The sequence below is a fragment of the Ascaphus truei genome, chromosome 4 (genome assembly GCF_040206685.1).
Source record: "Ascaphus truei isolate aAscTru1 chromosome 4, aAscTru1.hap1, whole genome shotgun sequence".
Lineage (NCBI taxonomy): Eukaryota > Metazoa > Chordata > Amphibia > Anura > Ascaphidae > Ascaphus > Ascaphus truei.
Genome location: NC_134486.1, coordinates 33,388,729 through 33,403,702, shown reverse-complemented (window position 1 = coordinate 33,403,702; position 14,974 = coordinate 33,388,729). Strand labels below are relative to the sequence as shown.

General features: G+C 37.9%; 6 non-coding genes across 6 annotated transcripts; all 6 read right to left on the bottom strand.

Moving 5' to 3' along the window:
* Window positions 1-1,212: 1,212 nt before the first annotated feature.
* TRNAS-GCU (transfer RNA serine (anticodon GCU)) lies at window positions 1,213-1,294 on the bottom strand. The gene has a single exon. It is a non-coding gene; the product is annotated as a tRNA-Ser (tRNA).
* Window positions 1,295-3,724: 2,430 nt separating this feature from the next.
* TRNAS-GCU (transfer RNA serine (anticodon GCU)) lies at window positions 3,725-3,806 on the bottom strand. The gene has a single exon. It is a non-coding gene; the product is annotated as a tRNA-Ser (tRNA).
* A 2,432-nt stretch (window positions 3,807-6,238) lies between these two features.
* On the bottom strand, window positions 6,239-6,320 carry TRNAS-GCU (transfer RNA serine (anticodon GCU)). The gene has a single exon. It is a non-coding gene; the product is annotated as a tRNA-Ser (tRNA).
* A 2,430-nt stretch (window positions 6,321-8,750) lies between these two features.
* On the bottom strand, window positions 8,751-8,832 carry TRNAS-GCU (transfer RNA serine (anticodon GCU)). Its single transcript has one exon. It is a non-coding gene; the product is annotated as a tRNA-Ser (tRNA).
* A 2,432-nt stretch (window positions 8,833-11,264) lies between these two features.
* On the bottom strand, window positions 11,265-11,346 carry TRNAS-GCU (transfer RNA serine (anticodon GCU)). Its single transcript has one exon. It is a non-coding gene; the product is annotated as a tRNA-Ser (tRNA).
* Window positions 11,347-13,777: 2,431 nt separating this feature from the next.
* TRNAS-GCU (transfer RNA serine (anticodon GCU)) lies at window positions 13,778-13,859 on the bottom strand. The gene has a single exon. It is a non-coding gene; the product is annotated as a tRNA-Ser (tRNA).
* Between the last annotated feature and the right edge of the window lie 1,115 nt (window positions 13,860-14,974).

Here is a 14,974-nt window from a genome sequence, read left to right as displayed (position 1 = left end):
ACCTGGCAATTCTACCCAGCTATGAAATCTACAATTTTTCACATGAGTACAAATCTGTTAGAAGTGTCTTAAATAAAGGGGGTCATTTTCCATGTATAAATCAGCTGGGTCCTTTGTAATATAAATACCCAAGTATTTGATGAAAGATATTTCCAGCGGTAAGAAAAAGAGGTCTTGAGAGCTGCTTCCATAGCTTGATGCATACCTACAGTATAGCAAGAGCCTTTAGTTTAGTGACATTCATTTTGAAATCTGATATTGTACTAAAGGTATGTCATGTTTTTTTGGAAATTTGTTAGGGAAATCAGTGGATTAGTTAACATTAAAAGAATATCATCTGCAAAATAAACTCAATTTATATTCAGTCTCTCCCAACTGATGTCCCAAAATGTCTGGATTCTTCCTTATGCTTATAGCTAAGGGTTCAAAAGCCAATGCAAATATCAGTGGTTAATGGGGGCATCACCGGCGAGTACCATTTGATAAGAGAAAAGGTTCAGAGAGGAACCCACAGCATTGACTCTTGCAGTAGGATAGTCGTACAGAGCAGATACAGCCCCCAAAAATCCTTCATAAAGAACATAAGTCCTTAGAGGTTATATTTCCCATTTAGTCTATCGAAGGCTTTCTCTGCCTCCAAAAAAAGTAGAACTAAGGGAATTTGTTTAGAACGTGCATAATATATAAGATTGAAATTTCTCTTGGTAGTGTCTGTTACTTGTCTCTTAGAGACAAAACCCACTAGGTCAGGTTGGATCATGGAAGGAAGAACCTCCCCCAATGTGTTTGCCATCATTTTGGTCTTTCATTTTCTATCAGTATTAAGTAAGGATGTAGGTCTGTAGTTTGAACAAAGAATGTGATCCCTCTTTAGGGAGAGTGACAATGATTGCCTACGGCATTTCAGAAGTGAGTTTTAAAAGAGACATACAGCTATGAAACAATGACAGAAGATGAGAGGTTAAGATATCAGAAAATGTCTTATAGTATTTATTTTAAAAAGCCGTCTGGGCCGCTTGACATTAATTTAAGGTAGAGTAACTGTATGCCCACTGACATCATTAATATTTCAACAGGGCAGTCCTGTTATGATCCTTCCATCTCTAATACTAGAAGTTCAGGGGTAGGATGAAATTTAAATAAATGGAGTCACTGACAGATATGGCAAGCGTTAAAAAACATGTTTAATTATCAGATATTAAACAAAGCATACGACGAGGATGGGATTCGAACCCATGCGTGCAGAGCACAATGGATTAGCAGTCCATCGCCTTAACCACTCGGCCACCTCGTCTTCTGTGCGCTGTACATTTAATCATCTCAAACCAAGCCGATTTCAAAATGTACTAAAGTCCATCATTTTTATTTTAGAACTGTTTATTTAGAGCATTTTCAACAGAAGTATAGGAGAAAATGATAACTTGTTAGATGTTCCTTAAGGTTTACCTCTCTCGATGTTGGTAAAAGCACAGCCAAAGGTGGAGGTTCCTTCTGCATTACGTAATTCTCAATCGTGCATCGACATGCTGATAATACGTGTGAAGACAGTATATCGATCTGTTTGGATATGATGCATCGTTCCAACGTTCCCACAACCTCTCCAGCATCTATTGGAGGACTCCCGAAACAATTTGTCAACTCTATCTGTCACTAGATACCAAAACAAAGAGAACTTTATATCCATTTGTCTTTACATTTCTGTAGATTGAACTTTTAGATGTATCACTAGAGATAACTTCTCACTTCTCTAGTGATAAATTCATGCCCAGTTCTCTTTCCCAGTGTAGAATGTATGAAAGATTAGTATTTGGGTACACATCCTGTAAAATATTATATAGAAGAGAAATACAGTCTCCTATAAAGATAGAATTCAGGCACAGTTACAGTTTGTCAAAGCAGGTGATCCCACCTAACGTCCACCATGCAAATTCAATGAGTTTGTGAAATGTCGTAATTGGCGATAACGGAAAAACTCAGAGTGGGGAAGATCCTATTTTATTTGTTGTTCAGTGAATTCAGTGAAAAATTTTGACAATCAAGATTCAAAACAAGCAAGAAAGCTCTCAGTTTTGCAGCCTGTCATAGATTTTACACTGGAAAGTAGTAGTAACATAGGAGGCAAGTCCCGGGCTAGCCCAGCCCTCATGGCAAATTTATTCCAGTAAAATAAGAGAAATAGAAAAGATGAATGTCATCAATTTCTCCAGGGCGTTTTTAATTGGGTATCCAAAGTATGTTTGTAAAGGGAGTGGGGGATAGTACATTGTCAACTTCCACCCAACATTAGAGATCAGGGTTGGCATGCCAGTCAACGAGAGCTGAGAATTGTGTGGTCAGATAGAAGTTAAAGTTTGGGAGGACCAAGTCACCCCTGACTGATGTTCTCTACAAATTGGTCATAGATGTTCTTGTTTTCTTCCCCATCCATATGAATGTATTTATTTTTGACTATAAAGTATTCAATTCCCTCTGAGAGATAGACATGGGGAGGGCCTGGAAAACATATAACAGATAACCTGGCAATTCTACCCAGCTATGAAATCTACAATTTTTCACATGAGTACAAATCTGTTAGAAGTGTCTTAAATAAAGGGGGTCATTTTCCATGTATAAATCAGCTGGGTCCTTTGTAATATAAATACCCAAGTATTTGATGAAAGATATTTCCAGCGGTAAGAAAAAGAGGTCTTGAGAGCTGCTTCCATAGCTTGATGCATACCTACAGTATAGCAAGAGCCTTTAGTTTAGTGACATTCATTTTGAAATCTGATATTGTACTAAAGGTATGTCATGTTTTTTTGGAAATTTGTTAGGGAAATCAGTGGATTAGTTAACATTAAAAGAATATCATCTGCAAAATAAACTCAATTTATATTCAGTCTCTCCCAACTGATGTCCCAAAATGTCTGGATTCTTCCTTATGCTTATAGCTAAGGGTTCAAAAGCCAATGCAAATATCAGTGGTTAATGGGGGCATCACCGGCGAGTACCATTTGATAAGAGAAAAGGTTCAGAGAGGAACCCACAGCATTGACTCTTGCAGTAGGATAGTCGTACAGAGCAGATACAGCCCCCAAAAATCCTTCATAAAGAACATAAGTCCTTAGAGGTTATATTTCCCATTTAGTCTATCGAAGGCTTTCTCTGCCTCCAAAAAAAGTAGAACTAAGGGAATTTGTTTAGAACGTGCATAATATATGATTGAAATTTCTCTTGGTGGTGTCTGTTACTTGTCTCTTAGAGACAAAACCCACTAGGTCAGGTTGGATCATGGAAGGAAGAACCTCCCCCAATATGTTTGCCATCATTTTGGTCTTTCATTTTCTATCAGTATTAAGTAAGGATGTAGGTCTGTAGTTTGAACAAAGAATGTGATCCCTCTTTAGGGAGAGTGACAATGATTGCCTACGGCCTTTCTGAAGTGAGTTTTAAAAGAGACATACAGTTATGAAACAATGACAGAAGATGAGAGGTTAAGATATCAGAAAATGTCTTATAGTATTTATTTTAAAAAGCTGTCTGGGCCGCTTGACATTAATTTAAGGTAGAGTAACTGTATGCCCACTGACATCATTAATATTTCAACAGGGCAGTCCTGTTATGATCCTTCCATCTCTAATACCAGAAGTTCAGGGGTAGGATGAAATGAAAATAAATGGAGTCACTGACAGATATGGTAAGCGTTAAAAAACATGTTTAATTATCAGATATTAAACAAAGTATACGACGAGGATGGGATTCGAACCCATGCGTGCAGAGCACAATGGATTAGCAGTCCATCGCCTTAACCACTCGGCCACCTCGTCTTCTGTGCTCTCTCCTTTTAATCATCTCAAACCAAGCCGATTTCAAAATGTACTAAAGTCCCTCATTTTTATTTTAGAACTGTTTATTTAGAGCATTTTCAACAGAAGTATAGGAGAAAATGATAACTTGTTAGATGTTCCTTAAGGTTTACCTCTCTCGATGTTGGTAAAAGCACAGCCAAAGATGGAGGTTCCTTCTGCATTACGTAGTTCTCAATCGTGCATCGACATGCTGATAATACGTGTGAAGACAGTATATCGATCTGTTTGGATATGATGCATCGTTCCAACGTTCCCACAACCTCTCCAGCATCTATTGGAGGACTCCCGAAACAATTTGTCAACTCTATCTGTCACTAGATACCAAAACAAAGAGAACTTTATATCCATTTGTCTTTACATTTCTGTAGATTGAACTTTTAGATGTATCACTAGAGATAACTTCTCACTTCTCTAGTGATAAATTTATGCCCAGTTCTCTTTCCCAGTGTAGAATGTATGAAAGATTAGTACTTGGGTACACATCTTGTAAAATATTATATAGAAGAGAAATACAGTCTCCTATAAAGATAGAATTCAGGCACAGTTACAGTTTGTCAAAGCAGGTGATCCCACCTAACGTCCACCATGCAAATTCAATGAGTTTGTGAAATGTCGTAATTGGAGATAACGGAAAAACTCAAAGTGGGGAAGATCCTATTTTATTTGTTGTTCAGTGAATTCAGTGAAAGATTTTGACAATCAAGATTCAAAACAAGCAAGAAAGCTCTTAGTTTTGCAGCCTGTCATAGATTTTACACTGGAAAGTAGTAGTAACATAGGAGGCAAGTCCCGGGCTAGCCCAGCCCTCATGGCAAATTTATTCCAGTAAAATAAGAGAAATAGAAAAGATGAATGTCATCAATTTCTCCAGGGCGTTTTTAATTGGGTATCCAAAGTATGTTTGTAAAGGGAGTGGGGGATAGTACATTGTCAACTTCCACCCAACATAAGAGATCAGGGTTGGCATGCCAGTCAACGAGAGCTGAGAATTGTGTGGTCAGATAGAAGTTAAAGTTTGGGAGGACCAAGTCACCCCTGACTGATGTTCTCTACAAATTGGTCATAGATGTTCTTGTTTTCTTCACCATCCATATGAATGTATTTATTTTTGACTATAAAGTATTCAATCCCCTCTGAGAGATAGACATGGGGAGGGCCTGGAAAACATATAACAAATAACCTGGCAATTCTACCCAGCTATGAAATCTACAATTTTTCACATGAGTACAAATCTGTTAGAAGTGTCTTAAATAAAGGGGGTAATTTTCCATGTAAAAATCAGCTGGGTCCTTTGTAATATAAATACCCAAGTATTTGATGAAAGATATTTCCAGCGGTAAGAAAAAGAGGTCTTGAGAGCTGCTTCCATAGCTTGATGCATACCTACAGTATAGCAAGAGCCTTTAGTTTAGTGACATTCATTTTGAAATCTGATATTGTACTAAAGGTATGTCATGTTTTTTTGGAAATTTGTTAGGGAAATCAGTGGATTAGTTAACATTAAAAGAATATCATCTGCAAAATAAACTCAATTTATATTCAGTCTCTCCCAACTGATGTCCCAAAATGTCTGGATTCTTCCTTATGCTTATAGCTAAGGGTTCAAAAGCCAATGCAAATATCAGTGGTTAATGGGGGCATCACCGGCGAGTACCATTTGATAAGAGAAAAGGTTCAGAGAGGAACCCACAGCATTGACTCTTGCAGTAGGGTAATCGTACAGAGCAGATACAGCCCCCAAAAATCCTTCCTAAAGAACATAAGTCCTTAGAGGTTATATTTCCCATTTAGTCTATCGAAGGCTTTCTCTGCCTCCAAAAAAAGTAGAACTAAGGGAATTTGTTTAGAACGTGCATAATATATAAGATTGAAATTTCTCTTGGTGGTGTCTGTTACTTGTCTCTTAGAGACAAAACCCACTAGGTCAGGTTGGATCATGGAAGGAAGAACCTCCCCCAATGTGTTTGCCATCATTTTGGTCTTTCATTTTCTATCAGTATTAAGTAAGGATGTAGGTCTGTAGTTTGAACAAAGAATGTGATCCCTCTTTAGGGAGAGTGACAATGATTGCCTACGGCATTTCTGAAGTGAGTTTTAAAAGAGACATACAGCTATGAAACAATGACAGAAGATGAGAGGTTAAGATATCAGAAAATGTCTTATAGTATTTATTTTAAAAAGCCGTCTGGGCCGCTTGACATTAATTTAAGGTAGAGTAACTGTATGCCCACTGGCATCATTAATATTTCAACAGGGCAGTCCTGTTATGATCCTTCCATCTCTAATACTAGAAGTTCAGGGGTAGGATGAAATTAAAATAAATGGAGTCACTGACAGATATGGCAAGCGTTAAAAAACATGTTTAATTATCAGATATTAAACAAAGCATACGACGAGGATGGGATTCGAACCCATGCGTGCAGAGCACAATGGATTAGCAGTCCATCGCCTTAACCACTCGGCCACCTCGTCTTCTGTGCTCTGTACATTTAATCGTCTCAAACCAAGCCGATTTCAAAATGTACTAAAGTCCCTCATTTTTATTTTAGAACTGTTTATTTAGAGCATTTTCAACAGCAGTATAGGAGAAAATGATAACTTGTTAGATGTTCCTTAAGGTTTACCTCTCTCGATGTTGGTAAAAGCACAGCCAAAGGTGGAGGTTCCTTCTGCATTACGTAGTTCTCAATCGTGCATCGACATGCTGATAATACGTGTGAAGACAGTATATCGATCTGTTTGGATATGATGCATCGTTCCAACGTTCCCACAACCTCTCCAGCATCTATTGGAGGACTCCCGAAACAATTTGTCAACTCTATCTGTCACTAGATACCAAAACAAAGAGAACTTTATATCCATTTGTCTTTACATTTCTGTAGATTGAACTTTTAGATGTATCACTAGAGATAACTTCTCCCTTCTCTAGTGATAAATTTATGCCCAGTTCTCTTTCCCAGTGTAGAATGTATGAAAGATTAGTACTTGGGTACACATCCTGTAAAATATTATATAGAAGAGAAATACAGTCTCCTATAAAGATAGAATTCAGGCACAGTTACAATTTGTCAAAGCAGGTGATCCCACCTAACGTCCACCATGCAAATTCAATGAGTTTGTGAAATGTCGTAATTGGAGATAACGGAAAAACTCAGAGTGGGGAAGATCCTATTTTATTTGTTGTTCAGTGAATTCAGTGAAAGATTTTGACAATCAAGATTCAAAACAAGCAAGAAAGCTCTCAGTTTTGCAGCCTGTCATAGATTTTACACTGGAAAGTAGTAGTAACATAGGAGGCAAGTCCCGGGCTAGCCCAGCCCTCATGGCAAATTTATTCCAGTAAAATAAGAGAAATAGAAAAGATGAATGTCATCAATTTCTCCAGGGCGTTTTTAATTGGGTATCCAAAGTATGTTTGTAAAGGGAGTGGGGGATAGTACATTGTCAACTTCCACCCAACATTAGAGATCAGGGTTGGCATGCCAGTCAACGAGAGCTGAGAATTGTGTGGTCAGATAGAAGTTAAAGTTTGGGAGGACCAAGTCACCCCTGACTGATGTTCTCTACAAATTGGTCATAGATGTTCTTGTTTTCTTCCCCATCCATATGAATGTATTTATTTTTGACTATAAAGTATTCAATTCCCTCTGAGAGATAGACATGGGGAGGGCCTGGAAAACATATAACAGATAACCTGGCAATTCTACCCAGCTATGAAATCTACAATTTTTCACATGAGTACAAATCTGTTAGAAGTGTCTTAAATAAAGGGGGTCATTTTCCATGTATAAATCAGCTGGGTCCTTTGTAATATAAATACCCAAGTATTTGATGAAAGATATTTCCAGCGGTAAGAAAAAGAGGTCTTGAGAGCTGCTTCCATAGCTTGATGCATACCTACAGTATAGCAAGAGCCTTTAGTTTAGTGACATTCATTTTGAAATCTGATATTGTACTAAAGGTATGTCATGTTTTTTTGGAAATTTGTTAGGGAAATCAGTGGATTAGTTAACATTAAAAGAATATCATCTGCAAAATAAACTCAATTTATATTCAGTCTCTCCCAACTGATGTCCCAAAATGTCTGGATTCTTCCTTATGCTTATAGCTAAGGGTTCAAAAGCCAATGCAAATATCAGTGGTTAATGGGGGCATCACCGGCGAGTACCATTTGATAAGAGAAAAGGTTCAGAGAGGAACCCACAGCATTGACTCTTGCAGTAGGATAGTCGTACAGAGCAGATACAGCCCCCAAAAATCCTTCATAAAGAACATAAGTCCTTAGAGGTTATATTTCCCATTTAGTCTATCGAAGGCTTTCTCTGCCTCCAAAAAAAGTAGAACTAAGGGAATTTGTTTAGAACGTGCATAATATATGATTGAAATTTCTCTTGGTGGTGTCTGTTACTTGTCTCTTAGAGACAAAACCCACTAGGTCAGGTTGGATCATGGAAGGAAGAACCTCCCCCAATATGTTTGCCATCATTTTGGTCTTTCATTTTCTATCAGTATTAAGTAAGGATGTAGGTCTGTAGTTTGAACAAAGAATGTGATCCCTCTTTAGGGAGAGTGACAATGATTGCCTACGGCCTTTCTGAAGTGAGTTTTAAAAGAGACATACAGTTATGAAACAATGACAGAAGATGAGAGGTTAAGATATCAGAAAATGTCTTATAGTATTTATTTTAAAAAGCTGTCTGGGCCGCTTGACATTAATTTAAGGTAGAGTAACTGTATGCCCACTGACATCATTAATATTTCAACAGGGCAGTCCTGTTATGATCCTTCCATCTCTAATACCAGAAGTTCAGGGGTAGGATGAAATGAAAATAAATGGAGTCACTGACAGATATGGTAAGCGTTAAAAAACATGTATAATTATCAGATATTAAACAAAGTATACGACGAGGATGGGATTCGAACCCATGCGTGCAGAGCACAATGGATTAGCAGTCCATCGCCTTAACCACTCGGCCACCTCGTCTTCTGTGCTCTCTCCTTTTAATCATCTCAAACCAAGCCGATTTCAAAATGTACTAAAGTCCCTCATTTTTATTTTAGAACTGTTTATTTAGAGCTTTTTCAACAGAAGTATAGGAGAAAATGATAACTTGTTAGATGTTCCTTAAGGTTTACCTCTCTCGATGTTGGTAAAAGCACAGCCAAAGATGGAGGTTCCTTCTGCATTACGTAGTTCTCAATCGTGCATCGACATGCTGATAATACGTGTGAAGTCAGTATATCGATCTGTTTGGATATGATGCATCGTTCCAACGTTCCCACAACCTCTCCAGCATCTATTGGAGGACTCCCGAAACAATTTGTCAACTCTATCTGTCACTAGATACCAAAACAAAGAGAACTTTATATCCATTTGTCTTTACATTTCTGTAGATTGAACTTTTAGATGTATCACTAGAGATAACTTCTCACTTCTCTAGTGATAAATTTATGCCCAGTTCTCTTTCCCAGTGTAGAATGTATGAAAGATTAGTACTTGGGTACACATCTTGTAAAATATTATATAGAAGAGAAATACAGTCTCCTATAAAGATAGAATTCAGGCACAGTTACAGTTTGTCAAAGCAGGTGATCCCACCTAACGTCCACCATGCAAATTCAATGAGTTTGTGAAATGTCGTAATTGGAGATAACGGAAAAACTGAAAGTGGGGAAGATCCTATTTTATTTGTTGTTCAGTGAATTCAGTGAAAGATTTTGACAATCAAGATTCAAAACAAGCAAGAAAGCTCTTAGTTTTGCAGCCTGTCATAGATTTTACACTGGAAAGTAGTAGTAACATAGGAGGCAAGTCCCGGGCTAGCCCAGCCCTCATGGCAAATTTATTCCAGTAAAATAAGAGAAATAGAAAAGATGAATGTCATCAATTTCTCCAGGGCGTTTTTAATTGGGTATCCAAAGTATGTTTGTAAAGGGAGTGGGGGATAGTACATTGTCAACTTCCACCCAACATAAGAGATCAGGGTTGGCATGCCAGTCAACGAGAGCTGAGAATTGTGTGGTCAGATAGAAGTTAAAGTTTGGGAGGACCAAGTCACCCCTGACTGATGTTCTCTACAAATTGGTCATAGATGTTCTTGTTTTCTTCACCATCCATATGAATGTATTTATTTTTGACTATAAAGTATTCAATCCCCTCTGAGAGATAGACATGGGGAGGGCCTGGAAAACATATAACAAATAACCTGGCAATTCTACCCAGCTATGAAATCTACAATTTTTCACATGAGTACAAATCTGTTAGAAGTGTCTTAAATAAAGGGGATAATTTTCCATGTAAAAATCAGCTGGGTCCTTTGTAATATAAATACCCAAGTATTTGATGAAAGATATTTCCAGCGGTAAGAAAAAGAGGTCTTGAGAGCTGCTTCCATAGCTTGATGCATACCTACAGTATAGCAAGAGCCTTTAGTTTAGTGACATTCATTTTGAAATCTGATATTGTACTAAAGGTATGTCATGTTTTTTTGGAAATTTGTTAGGGAAATCAGTGGATTAGTTAACATTAAAAGAATATCATCTGCAAAATAAACTCAATTTATATTCAGTCTCTCCCAACTGATGTCCCAAAATGTCTGGATTCTTCCTTATGCTTATAGCTAAGGGTTCAAAAGCCAATGCAAATATCAGTGGTTAATGGGGGCATCACCGGCGAGTACCATTTGATAAGAGAAAAGGTTCAGAGAGGAACCCACAGCATTGACTCTTGCCGTAGGGTAGTCGTACAGAGCAGATACAGCCCCCAAAAATCCTTCATAAAGAACATAAGTCCTTAGAGGTTATATTTCCCATTTAGTCTATCGAAGGCTTTCTCTGCCTCCAAAAAAAGTAGAACTAAGGGAATTTGTTTAGAACGTGCATAATATATAAGATTGAAATTTCTCTTGGTGGTGTCTGTTACTTGTCTCTTAGAGACAAAACCCACTAGGTCAGGTTGGATCATGGAAGGAAGAACCTCCCCCAATGTGTTTGCCATCATTTTGGTCTTTCATTTTCTATCAGTATTAAGTAAGGATGTAGGTCTGTAGTTTGAACAAAGAATGTGATCCCTCTTTAGGGAGAGTGACAATGATTGCCTACGGCATTTCTGAAGTGAGTTTTAAAAGAGACCTACAGCTATGAAACAATGACAGAAGATGAGAGGTTACGATATCAGAAAATGTCTTATAGTATTTATTTTAAAAAGCCGTCTGGGCCGCTTGACATTAATTTAAGGTAGAGTAACTGTATGCCCACTGACATCATTAATATTTCAACAGGGCAGTCCTGTTATGATCCTTCCATCTCTAATACCAGAAGTTCAGGGGTAGGATGAAATTAAAATAAATGGAGTCACTGACAGGTATGGCAAGCGTTAAAAAACATGTTTAATTATCAGATATTAAACAAAGCATACGACGAGGATGGGATTCGAACCCATGCGTGCAGAGCACAATGGATTAGCAGTCCTTCGCCTTAACCACTCGGCCACCTCGTCATCTGTGCGCTGTACATTTAATCGTCTCAAACCAAGCCGATTTCAAAATGTACTAAAGTCCCTCATTTTTATTTTAGAACTGTTTATTTAGAGCATTTTCAACAGAAGTATAGGGGAAAATGATAACTTGTTAGATGTTCCTTAAGGTTTACCTCTCTCGATGTTGGTAAAAGCACAGCCAAAGGTGGAGGTTCCTTCTGCATTACGTAATTCTCAATCGTGCATCGACATGCTGATAATACGTGTGAAGACAGTATATCGATCTGTTTGGATATGATGCATCGTTCCAACGTTCCCACAACCTCTCCAGCATCTATTGGAGGACTCCCGAAACAATTTGTCAACTCTATCTGTCACTAGATACCAAAACAAAGAGAACTTTATATCCATTTGTCTTTACATTTCTGTAGATTGAACTTTTAGATGTATCACTAGAGATAACTTCTCACTTCTCTAGTGATAAATTCATGCCCAGTTCTCTTTCCCAATGTAGAATGTATGAAAGATTAGTATTTGGGTACACATCCTGTAAAATATTATATAGAAGAGAAATACAGTCTCCTATAAAGATAGAATTCAGGCACAGTTACAGTTTGTCAAAGCAGGTGATCCCACCTAACGTCCACCATGCAAATTCAATGAGTTTGTGAAATGTCGTAATTGGAGATAACGGAAAAACTCAGAGTGGGGAAGATCCTATTTTATTTGTTGTTCAGTGAATTCAGTGAAAGATTTTGACAATCAAGATTCAAAACAAGCAAGAAAGCTCTCAGTTTTGCAGCCTGTCATAGATTTTACACTGGAAAGTAGTAGTAACATAGGAGGCAAGTCCCGGGCTAGCCCAGCCCTCATGGCAAATTTATTCAAGTAAATTAAGAGAAATAGAAAAGATGAATGTCATCAATTTCTCCAGGGCGTTTTTAAGTGGGTATCCAAAGTATGTTTGTAAAGGGAGTGGGGGATAGTACATTGTCAACTTCCATCCAACATTAGAGATCAGTGTTGGCATGCCAGTCAACGGGAGCTGAGAATTGTGTGGTCAGATAGAAGTTAAAGTTTGGGAGGACCAAGCCACCCCTGACCGCTGTTCTCTACAAATTGTCATAGATGTTCTTGTTTTCTTCCCCATCCATATGAATGTATTTATTTTTGACTATAAAGTATTCAATTCCCTCTGAGAGATAGACATGGGGAGGGCCTGGAAAACATATAACAAATAACCTGGCAATTCTACCCAGCTATGAAATCTACAATTTTTCACATGAGTACAAATCTGTTAGAAGTGTCTTAAATAAAGGGGGTCATTTTCCATGTATAAATCAGCTGGGTCCTTTGTAATATAAATACCCAAGTATTTGATGAAAGATATTTCCAGCGGTAAGAAAAAGAGGTCTTGAGAGCTGCTTCCATAGCTTGATGCATACCTACAGTATAGCAAGAGCCTTTAGTTTAGTGACATTCATTTTGAAATCTGATATTGTACTAAAGGTATGTAATGTTTTTTTGGAAATTTGTTAGGGAAATCAGCGGATTAGTTAACATCAAAAGAATATCATCTGCAAAATAAACTCAATTTATATTCAGTCTCTCCCAACTGATGTCCCAAAATGTCTGGATTCTTCCTTATGCTTATAGCTAAGGGTTCAAAAGCCAATGCAAATATCAGTGGTTAATGGGGGCATCACCGGCGAGTACCATTTGATAAGAGAAAAGGTTCAGAGAGGAACCCACAGCATTGACTCTTGCCGTAGGGTAGTCGTACAGAGCAGATACAGCCCCCAAAAATCATTCATAAAGAACATAAGTCCTTAGAGGTTATATTTCCCATTTAGTCTATCGAAGGCTTTCTCTGCCTCCAAAAAAAGTAGAACTAAGGGAATTTGTTTAGAACGTGCATAATATATAAGATTGAAATTTCTCTTGGTGGTGTCTGTTACTTGTCTCTTAGAGACAAAACCCACTAGGTCAGGTTGGATCATGGAAGGAAGAACCTCCCCCAATGTGTTTGCCATCATTTTGGTCTTTCATTTTCTATCAGTATTAAGTAAGGATGTAGGTCTGTAGTTTGAACAAAGAATGTGATCCCTCTTTAGGGAGAGTGACAATGATTGCCTACGGCCTTTCTGAAGTGAGTTTTAAAAGAGACATACAGCTATGAAACAATGACAGAAGATGAGAGGTTAAGATATCAGAAAATGTCTTATAGTATTTATTTTAAAAAGCCGTCTGGGCCGCTTGACATTAATTTAAGGTAGAGTAACTGTATGCCCACTGACATCATTAATATTTCAACAGGGCAGTCCTGTTATGATCCTTCCATCTCTAATACCAGAAGTTCAGGGGTAGGATGAAATTAAAATAAATGGAGTCACTGACAGATATGGCAAGCGTTAAAAAACATGTTTAATTATCAGATATTAAACAAAGCATACGACGAGGATGGGATTCGAACCCATGCGTGCAGAGCACAATGGATTAGCAGTCCATCGCCTTAACCACTCGGCCACCTCGTCATCTGTGCGCTGTACTTTTAATCGTCTCAAACCAAGCCGATTTCAAAATGTACTAAAGTCCCTCATTTTTATTTTAGAACTGTTTATTTAGAGCATTTTCAACAGAAGTATAGGGGGAAATGATAACTTGTTAGATGTTCCTTAAGGTTTACCTCTCTCGATGTTGGTAAAAGCACAGCCAAACGTGGAGGTTCCTTCTGCATTACGTAATTCTCAATCGTGCATCGACATGCTGATAATACGTGTGAAGACAGTATATCGATCTGTTTGGATATGATGCATCGTTCCAACGTTCCCACAACCTCTCCAGCATCTATTGGAGGACTCCCGAAACAATTTGTCAACTCTATCTGTCACTAGATACCAAAACAAAGAGAACTTTATATCCATTTGTCTTTACATTTCTGTAGATTGAACTTTTAGATGTATCACTAGAGATAACTTCTCACTTCTCTAGTGATAAATTCATGCCCAGTTCTCTTTCCCAGTGTAGAATGTATGAAAGATTAGTATTTGGGTACACATCCTGTAAAATATTATATAGAAGAGAAATACAGTCTCCTATAAAGATAGAATTCAGGCACAGTTACAGTTTGTCAAAGCAGGTGATCCCACCTAACGTCCACCATGCAAATTCAATGAGTTTGTGAAATGTCGTAATTGGAGATAACGGAAAAACTCAGAGTGGGGAAGATCCTATTTTATTTGTTGTTCAGTGAATTCAGTGAAAGATTTTGACAATCAAGATTCAAAACAAGCAAGAAAGCTCTCAGTTTTGCAGCCTGTCATAGATTTTACACTGGAAAGTAGTAGTAACATAGGAGGCAAGTCCCGGGCTAGCCCAGCCCTCATGGCAAATTTATTCCAGTAAAATAAGAGAAAAGGAAAAGATGAATGTCATCAATTTCTCCAGGGCGTTTTTAAGTGGGTATCCAAAGTATGTTTGTAAAGGGAGTGGGGGATAGTACATTGTCAACTTCCATCCAACATTAGAGATCAGTGTTGGCATGCCAGTCAACGGGAGCTGAGAATTGTGTGGTCAGATAGAAGTTAAAGTTTGGGAGGACCAAGCCACCCCTGACCGCTGTTCTCTACAAATTGTCATAGATGTTCTT